Source organism: Manis javanica, chromosome 7, assembly GCF_040802235.1.
Source record: "Manis javanica isolate MJ-LG chromosome 7, MJ_LKY, whole genome shotgun sequence".
NCBI classification, from domain to species: Eukaryota; Metazoa; Chordata; class Mammalia; order Pholidota; family Manidae; genus Manis; species Manis javanica.
In genome coordinates, this window is record NC_133162.1 from 134,262,124 (window position 1) to 134,271,692 (window position 9,569).

Below are 9,569 nucleotides of genomic sequence, written 5' to 3' on the forward strand. Positions count from 1 at the left end.
GGAGAAGCAAGGAAAGAGGCGATGTGACGGTCCCCAGATCGCACGTCTTCTGGTGCAGGAGGCAGACGGGGCTGGTGTCTTACTGGAACTCCTGCCTTTCCCGAGCAGGTCTGGACACAAAGAACTATAGGGAAATTCTATTCCACAGACTGGCCCCTGGGGGGTCCTGGGCAATTGAAGTGAATGAAAACATGAGTGTTTTAAATATTGTTGTAACTTCTTAAACTCAACAGCATACTTCACACCTCACCTGGACGTCTTGTAGGCACCTCTGACTTCTGGCCCCCTCCCTGCACTCACCCTCCAAGCCACCTGCTCATGGTCCCACCTGCTCAGCCCCAAAGCCTGGAGTTGCACTTGAACCCCCCCCCCCGCAGCTGGCATGCCTGCAGCAGTGACCCCATGTGGCTGTGCATCCTCCCTAGGACTGGAGCTCTGGGGGCGGGCGTCTATCTCTGTGGTTTCCTGCTGGGGGCCTGGTACCTGGCACAGCCCTGGAACCGAGTAGGCACTCAGTGAATGTGAGAGGAGACAGTGACCCTTCTGCTCGTTCAGTGCCTCGGGTCACCTCCTGGGCTGCCTCTCTGGGGCCCTAGGGCTGCAGGCAGGCACAGGCATCTGCCACCTCCTTGTCTCCAGACCTGGCTGCCCCCAGGGGTGCAGGAGATACTTAAATTAAGTTGAACAGCTCAGAGCAGCTGGGATTTAACTGGGCGGGTCTTCTTGAGAGGAGAGAGGTCAGGTGTGGGTCTGATGCGGCCTACGTTAGTTTGATGTCCCAGGAAGCCAGCTCTGAGACAAGCTCCCAGTGCAAGGGGCTTACCTGGGAGGTGCAAGGGGGGAGAATGACAGCAGCCAGAGGGGCAGCAGGCCGCCACATCAGGAGGCTGGTACAAACCCGCTTCCTGGGGGAAGGAGAGGGAGCAGTGATGGGAGTGCCCTGCGACCTCAGGCTGGCAGAGGCGGGGGCAGGGTGGCCACAGCGCAGAGCTTCAGGGGCTGCAGGTGGGTGGACGTGGCTGGGCCCCCTGGGTGCTGGGCCTGAGGGTGTGAGAGGGCCTGACCCAGCTGTGTCACTCACACGGGCCCCCCTGGGGCAGTGTGTCCTGCCTCAGGACTCGGAGGGACAAGGTGGGGAGCACCCCAAGAAACTGCTGGGGCCACGTTTATGTCGTACTCAAGAAATCCCTTTGGACTGAACTATGAGAAAGCAGTGTGATCAGCGGGAGGAGCTTTGAACCTGGGACACGGACGAGCCGGGCTTTGTTTTAAGGAAAGAGCTCAGCTTTGGAATTACCAGACCCGGTTTAAAACCCCGCCCCTGACACGTGCCAGCTGCCAGGTAGTAAGCGAATTACTTGACACCACCTTCTCCCTGGTAGTGAAATGGAGATGGGAGAACTCCCTGGCAAGGGGGGCGATCCTATTAGACCATTTACCACAGGAAAGCCGCCAGGGCGGTCATGAGCATTGCTCATGGCATCGCTGATGGAAAGGTGCAGGAGATGCGTGTGGAGCCGCGATGCGCCAGGTGCACACAAGGCTGCTACTCCGCTCACCCAGCCTGCTGCCACCCGCCTCACTCAGGCTTCACCAGGGAAAATAGAGCTAGCTGCTGGGCAGATAAACCCCAGCTTCTCAGTTTCTCGGTGGCTCGGCTGATCGCCTCAGCATTTTACTCCTTGCTGGCGTTTGTGCCGTTATCCACCCAGGCTACCTGGATGCAGCCCCTGCCATCTCCAGAGCCTGCCTGGTTCCTGAGAGGCTCTTGGCACTGACCTCTGACGGTGGGAAGGGGAACTGGGAGGGAGAGAGAGTAGAAGACGGGTGTGGGGTCACAGAGCACACGTGCCCCCACTCACATCCCACATCCCAGCACAGGCCACGGACTGCGGGGAGGTGGCTTCCTCGCTGTGAGCCCAGGAGGAAGGGAGGGGGCTGCTGACTGCTGAGCAGCCTCCATCCCAGATCGCTGTGAGAGTTCAGAGGTCAAGAGCATGCGTGTGCTTGGCTTCCCAAGGGTCAGGTGTCCTGGCCGCTGTGAGCTCACGCTCCCGTCTGCACTCCTGTCTGGAGACAACTATCTTTTCTCTATCAGCAGAAATCGACAGGGCGCCTATCTCAGGGCAGAGCCCAAGTCCCCACCCTGTGTGCAGTGAGGCTTTTCTCTCTAGTGGTGAGTACTGTGAACTCTATAGGCATCAGCAAGGTGTTCTCTGCCACTGTGATTTCTCTGGGGGGCTGGCAGCTGCCTGTGTCCCGCTTGTAGGATGGAGCTGGAAGCTGAGCTGAAGGATCCTGACAAAACTCAACACCCGGAATTTTTTCTTAGAATATAAGTAGATGATGAGAATCAGATATTTGGACACTCGCTCCAGTTTGTAAGAGCTCCTCACAAGGAGGACTTCCTGTACATCCCCCCACTTAGATCTTGTTCTGTTCTGACATCCCTCCGAGTGCACACGGGGCCACCGTCTTGGATCTCTGCAAATTACGTTTGCTCCCTTTAGGGGCCAGATAAAAAGAATGATTCAAAGAGATGGAACAATTTGGATTCATCCATTTTTGATACTTGGATTAAATTCTATTAAAATGAACGTTCTGCACCACCTAAATCCTCTACTGGAGAGTAATTTCTCATTATTTCTAAAAATTATAATTCTCCAAACAGAAACTAAAGATTAGAAATACACTTAAAATTCATCCTAAATGGTTAAATAAATCCAAAATTAGAGGGCCCTGTCCTGGATGGGGGCTAGGGTGGTTTATATCCTGGAGCCTGTGTTTTTACTGCCCCTTCTCTGTTTGCTTTAGGCATCAGCTTGATGGCACAAACTAACAGTAATATGGCAGGTATCTGAACACTGAAGAATCACAGACATGTCTGAAAACTAATCTTCAAGAAAATATATGTTGCTCCGCAAGAGGCCAAATGCCTCTCCTTCTGGGAAATGTCTGGGGAATGAATTATATTTTTCACACCCTATCTGACCGGGTTGACCAGATGCCCCCGTCGGCTCAGGCCAGACCCGGTGTATGTCTGTTGTCTTTATGTATCAGTGTCACTAACAGATCCCCATTCACTCTCAAAAGTGTTCTGCAGTGTATCTCATGGTCACCCTACGTCTGACTGGTGTGATGTCAGCAGGCATAAAATGACCTGGAAGGAAGAAGACCGGCCATTTATCCTTTGGAAAGACTAGTCATGCTGAGAAACATTGATTTATCTTAAAAATTTTTCAATACTTTCAGACATTGATTTTGGGTGACATGGATTGGACATGTAAAGAGTGTTCAGTGCAGGGTGGCTAACGAAGCCTGTGACTCGCAGGGACAGGGAATCCAGTAGAGGAGTGGCATCCCGTTCTTCAGGCCTGGACACGGGCAGCCCCACCTCACGGCTCTGGGGACCAGTGACTTGCTCCCTCCAAACGCATCGTGTTAGGCGAAGGTGGAGTCCTGGCCCTGCCCCCGAGGTGCCTCTGTGTTGCCTCAAGGATGGGCAGCACCCCTCCTCAGCCTTGGCCTGCTGTGCCTGCTGCGTGCTGTGCCTGCCCCATCTGCCTGGACACCTGGCCCCCAGGGTCCTCAGCGCAGCACCACCGGGTGTCTGCTTCTGCGGCTGCTAGATGTGCAGGGCCTGCCATCTGGGCGGAGAGGGAGAGGGGGAGGTGGCCTGTGTAGGACCAACACAAGCCCTCTGGAGAGGCAGGGGTACCCCAGCCTCCCACCTGCGGGCTCGGTGGCTCAGTGGGCTTCGTTACCTCGCCGTGCACAGCCCTCCCTGACAGATGTCTAATGTCCGCTGCTACTTCCCAGGGGTGTCACTAAGGTTAGCAGAGGGGTTAAGAGCTGTCAGGCATTCAGGCTGCACTCAGCACAGAGCCGGGGTCACCCACACGCCTGCCCTAAAGCCCACTGACGCACCCTGCAGCCCTGTGGGGAGGGGTCGCCATTGTTCAGACAAGAACGTCTAGGTTCAGAGCATTAGAGACCCTTGCTGAGTGCAGGCAGCCTCTTAGGGGGTCACTGAGTGGCGCCTGGGACCCCAGTTCCAGAGATGTGTCCCAAGCCAGGGAGGACGGGCAGCCCCACAGATCCTCAGATGGTGGCTGCTTGTACCCACCCCCACCCCCACCCCTGCCTCTGACTCTCAGTTCACACACTTTAACACTTTTCTGAACCTGGGGAAGGAAGGCCAGCTGGCCGGTGGCTGGCGGTCTGGAACCTCGTCTCCAGAAGGCACAGCTGAGCCGGGGGTGGGCTCAGGGTCCCTGCTACCCTGTAGGCTCTCAGGCAGGCCATCCCTGCCTTTGCTGCCCTTCACGCACCTTCCCCCACCAGGGACCCTGGCCCACCGGCCCCTGCACTGCCTGGCCCTCCTGTCCAGGTGCCCCCTCCCCTCACTGATGTCACGGAACATACACACCCCCACCCCCAGCCGCACGGGACTGTCAGCTGCCCAAGGGTGTGACTGCTGCTCCACCTGCCCCGCTCCTGGCAGCGCAGCCCCAGTCCCTACTGACCAGAAGAAAGGATTACATCACCAGAGCCTTGGCTATTATATCTGAAATATGGCGTAGAAGAGGCCCACCTGCCGTGGTTATGGGGACGACTAATCTATAATAAGGCCCATGTCTGCATGTAGGCTCACAACAAGTATCACTGTTGCTATTATTCCCGTAGTTCATAAACAGTGGCGCCCCGGGGCCCCGCTGACTTCCTCTTTCCAGGTTCTCAGCCTTTTCCTGGGCTGCAGCTGCTGAGGCCAGAGGGGGGCTGGCAGGAGGGGAGGGGCGGAGGGGGGCACTGAGCCAGCACTGCAGGCTCCAGGCTCCGTGGAGGCTGTTCTTCTGTGCCACTACAGTCTTTCCGAATGCCACCTGCCAGGCATATTGTTCTTTCTAAACATCTGAGTTAAGGATATAAATTGAGTGATGGAGTGAGGCTGACAGACAATTACTTAGAAAAGTTTAGGTAATTATTGCCACTTGTGCAAGATTGCTGCTGTAGTGGGCAACTCTGCAGGCTGGGAGTGAGCTAGTCTGTTGTGTGATGTTCTAGAAAGAGTTTGTTCTCTCTGGACTTAGAGATCTGGGCACCAATCCTGGACCACGAGGCTGGTCCTTCCACCTCTCTGACTGCCAGTTTCCGCCTCTAAGTCTGCACTTACCTCTGCAGGAGGATGACACGACAAATGCACAAAAGCAGAGTGCCAGGCCCAGCGCCAACCGATAACCCAGGGGTGTAGGTCTTAACGGTATCCAAGTGGTTTTGCTTTCATTAAACATCCTTCTTTCTCATTTTTTTGGTATTTATAGTTGTTTACAATATTATGTTGGCTTCAAGTATACAACATTATGATTCAACAGTTATATACATTGTTAAATCCTCACCCCAACTAGTTACTATCTATCAACATAAAAAGATGTTACGGAATTATTGACTATATTCTCTATGCTGCACTTTCACCCCTGTGACTAGTTTATATTATGATTGAGATTTTGTGCGTCTTTATCCCCCTCGCCTATTTACCCACCCACCCCAACCCCTCCCCCCGTGGTATCCACCAGCCCCCTCTCAGTGTCTGTAAGTCCACTGCTGTTTTGTTCCTTTTGTTTTGTTTTGTTTTTTAGGTTCCACATATAAGTGAAACTATGTGGTATTCATCTTTCTCTCACTGACTTCCTCATTTAGCACAGCACCCCAGGTCCATCCATGTTGTCACTGCAGAGCCGCAGAGCTGGGGGAGGCCCTGGGAGTGGCCTCCTGTACCCCCAAAGGCTTCTGGCGGTGCCTTTGGCCCTCCCGACCTCATTCCCTGCAGTCCCTCTGGGCCTGGCCACAGCGGCCCTCCCCGCCCCCACTGTGCCCCTCCTTGAGTGCTGGCCAGGCCCCGATGTTCCCCAAGCTTTGGCTCGGCGGCCCCACTAACCCTTGGCCTGGAAGTGTGCTGGTGGCTCTGCTCCGCCCAGCCCCGCATCCTTGTTGCCTTCCAGAGCTGCTCAGACCTGTCCTCTGCGGAGCCACCCCCCTGCTGCCCCTCTCCGCGGGCCATGGCTCTGCAGAGCATGATTTATTTGTTTACTGTCTACCCATGAGCCTGTGTGCTTCGGGGCGGGAGTCTTAAAGTTCAGAGCTTCACAGTCAAGTGTCTCGACTCCAGGGCCAAGCCGCAGCCCCACCATCCAGGGGCCAGTGACCCGGCCCTTCTGAGCCCCAGGTCCAGCCTCCGTGGAAGGAGGGTAGCGAGAACAGCCTGGACGCAGGGCGTGGGGTCGGTCTGCTGGCTCCTGCTCCAGGTTGGCTTGGTCATTTCATTTCCATCCTCAGATGGCTCAGGCGCTGATGTTCTTTGTTCCCAGCTCTCTTTGCCTCCCTCCCCACCTAACTCCCCGGGGCAAAGGACTGGCTTTTAACTCTTGTACAGCCCTCAAGGCCCCAGGAAACTTCCCGTCCTGCTTCTTGGGCTTCTTGTGGCCCGAGCTGTCACCCAGGCTCCCCGTGGCTGCTGCGCAGGGGTGCTCCCCGCCGTGAAGCCCCGATGCGCATATGGCACACAGACAGAGGCAGTACACCTGCCATATGAAACCCTAATGGGGATTAGGAGCCAAGGTCTGGAAAGGCTCCTGGGGGAGATGAAGACCTAGGCGAGCAGCCGCACAGGCTGGGTGCTGGCCTGCCTCTTCGTGGGTCCTCACAGCCAGCTGGGTCCTGGGGCAGGCTCCTGCGCATGCTCAGTGAGCAGAAGGAGCCCGTCCTTCACTCCTGACTCCTTCTGGAACTGCCAAATGGTTCTGCTAAACCCTACCTGCGCAGCCTTCAAGGTTCAGCCCCAAGGCCACCGGCGCTGGGAAGGGAGGCCCAGCCGGGCTGACTCACCTCGTCCCGTCTCTCCTGGAAGGGCACAGGCCGTGCTGGCGCCTCCTCGTGCAGGCCCCTTCAGGGCAGCTCCCTGGGAGGGGGCCAGGCCCTGGGCACCCCTACTGCCCGCCTGTGCCTCACAGTCCACCTTCACAGCCGGCGAGGTGCAGGCCTAGCGGTGGGTGAGGGCACGAGGGGTGGAGTCTGGGACTCCTCCGGTGAGGGCACCAGCCATCCTCCTCCCTCCCAAATGGGGCCCTGCTCTTCCCTCCCCTGGGGAGGCGGCTCCACCCAGCGCGTGCGGGCCCGGCCTTGCAGCTGCTAGTGTTTGAGCTCACAGATGATCTGACTTTTCGGGCCCCTCTGGCCGCCTGTGCCGCAGGGCACTGGGGCCGTGCCCTCCTGGTGCCGGGAGGATTGAATGGGGTAGTGCTCGCAAGGCAGCAGGAACCCAGCACGCGGGAGTCTGCATGCTGAGTGCCCAGCTGGCTGGGCCTGGTACTTGGACAGGAAGGAGGGCCCGTGCCCGTGGCGGCCCCCAGACGCGCCGGTAGGGGGAGCCCTAGGAGCTTGAAACGACAGCCCGGGTCCCACCGCTCCCTCCGGCCTCCCCGTGAGGAGCTGTTCACTTTGGAATTCTATATTCAATTCGGGAGGACGTATGTTGATGCACAGGCAACTTTTCCCTGAAACTCCGAACCAGCACCTGATTGATACTTTAAAAATATATTAACATATATTCATATTTTATTCTGATAATCAGTAGGAGGGAGAAAACCCTCAGATGGGCCTTTCCTTCTGTGTGCCTGTTGTCACTCCTGGGCGCTCAGGGAAACAATCCTATTTGTCACAGTACGGTGGTCTGGGGCTCTGGGAGCCGGATGTATGATTTCATGGCTTCGGTGGATAAATAGCTGTAATTTTCATTAGTCCTCCTTGAGTAAGCTTCCTGCGGAAATAGAAGAGATGAGGCCGTGAGCAAGATGCTCGTCCCTGGGGATGGGTTATCATTACCGGCTGGAAAGCTGGGCAGATCAGGGGACACATGCACAGCAGACCCGGGGAGCCAGGCAAGACTGAGCTCCGCTGGCCCAGGCGGCTCTCCAGGCGAGAGCTGGGGAGCCCTGAGGTGTCCTCTAGTGAAGCCACTCCATTCCTAAGTACTTACCCAAGAGAAATGAAAATGCATGTCCACAGAAAGACATACAAGAGTATTGATAGCAGCTTTGTGTGTAATGGCTCAAAACTGGAAACAACCCACATGTCCACCCCCAGGTGACTGGGTGAACAAAATTGCATGGTGTCCATGCACTGGAATACTGCTAAGTGGTACAAAGACAACCGATTATTGATACATGCACCAACAGGGTGGATGTCAGAGGGTTATGCTGTGTGAAAGACATGAGACTCCAGTGGCATGAGACTCCATCATTCCATTTACAGAGGTTCAAGAACGGGCGAATAGGATCTCTGATGGTAGGCGTCAGAGCTGTTAACGTCTCGTGGGGCCAGAGGGAGACGGGGAGGATCAGAAAGGGCTTTCAGCATGTGAGGCATGCTTTATACCTTGATTTAGGTCACAGCCATATGACTGTGTACATATGTCAAAGTGAAATATAAAACTTAAAATCTATGCACTCACTGAATATGCAATGAAAAAATTATCATGCCAACAAAATGCATATTTAAATGAACTCAAAAGGCTGTCTGTCTGGAGGGACAGGCATGAGATTTACAAAGCAAACACCCCCCCAGGTAAATCAGATGTGCAGGCTGGGGCATGCATATTCATTAAAGTTGGGTTCACCTGCAGAGTGTGGGGTATTCATGTAATCTCCAGATCATTCTTTCCTTGGTGAATTTTGAAACGGGCATATTGGAGGAGTGAGCTATGGAACTCAGGATTGGAAGGAAACTTCATTCTCGTCACGTGGGAAAGAGTGAAGACCTGGTTTCCAGGTCACGTGGCCCCCTCTCCCCGACAGAGGGCTGCCTGAGGCTCGGCTGGCCTGGGCCTTGGGACCCATCCAAGCTGAAGCTGGAGAACTCAGAGCAGTGGGCCCCATTCAGCATCTCGTCCTTCCTGGGACTTGCTGGACCTCAGGAGGAGCCCCCTCTCATTCCCTGGTGAGTCCTTGGGGTAATTATAACAGTAGTGATAATAATAAAGAATAGTAACAACAATAGCAATAACAGTATTAGTTTAGTTGAAGTTCCCTTGATAGGATTTCATCACAGCTTAAGCTGTAAAGACCTATTTATTGTTAAGCATCCAGGGTCCAGGGGCCGTTCGTGGGACCCCAGGGCAAGGACCTGGGCTGCACGGGGCCCTGAAATCCTCCAGCAGTGAGGCCCCCTCTCTCTTTTGTCTCGGCATCCAGCGTTCTGTTTCTCTGAACTTAATCTCTTTCCAACCAACTTTCTGTACTTTTTCATGTGGAGGTTGAAGGCAGTGTGCCGCAGCGGTAGCTTTACCTCCAGCTTCTCATGTGCAGTTCAATTAACTAACAAAGGCAGACTGATACCTTTGAATCCCGACCCTAAATTCCAGAGAGAGGGATTGAGAGAGAGTTTTCACGGCCCCTCTGGGCTTTGGTGTCTCCACCCTCGGTCTGTGAATTATAGGCAAGAGCCGGGTGAGCTTATGAGCAAAGTTATCAATAATATTACCAATATTTACAAGAGGAATAGATACCATTTATTGG

General features: G+C 55.0%; 1 long non-coding RNA gene across 1 annotated transcript; it reads right to left on the reverse strand.

Annotated features, from left to right (window-relative positions):
- Positions 1-3,203: 3,203 nt before the first annotated feature.
- LOC140850631 (uncharacterized) lies at positions 3,204-7,143 on the reverse strand. The gene is made up of 2 exons (XR_012133581.1): positions 6,883-7,143; positions 3,204-3,647 (listed from the first exon to the last, which is right to left on the reverse strand). It is a non-coding gene; the product is annotated as an uncharacterized lncRNA (long non-coding RNA).
- Positions 7,144-9,569: the final 2,426 nt, after the last annotated feature.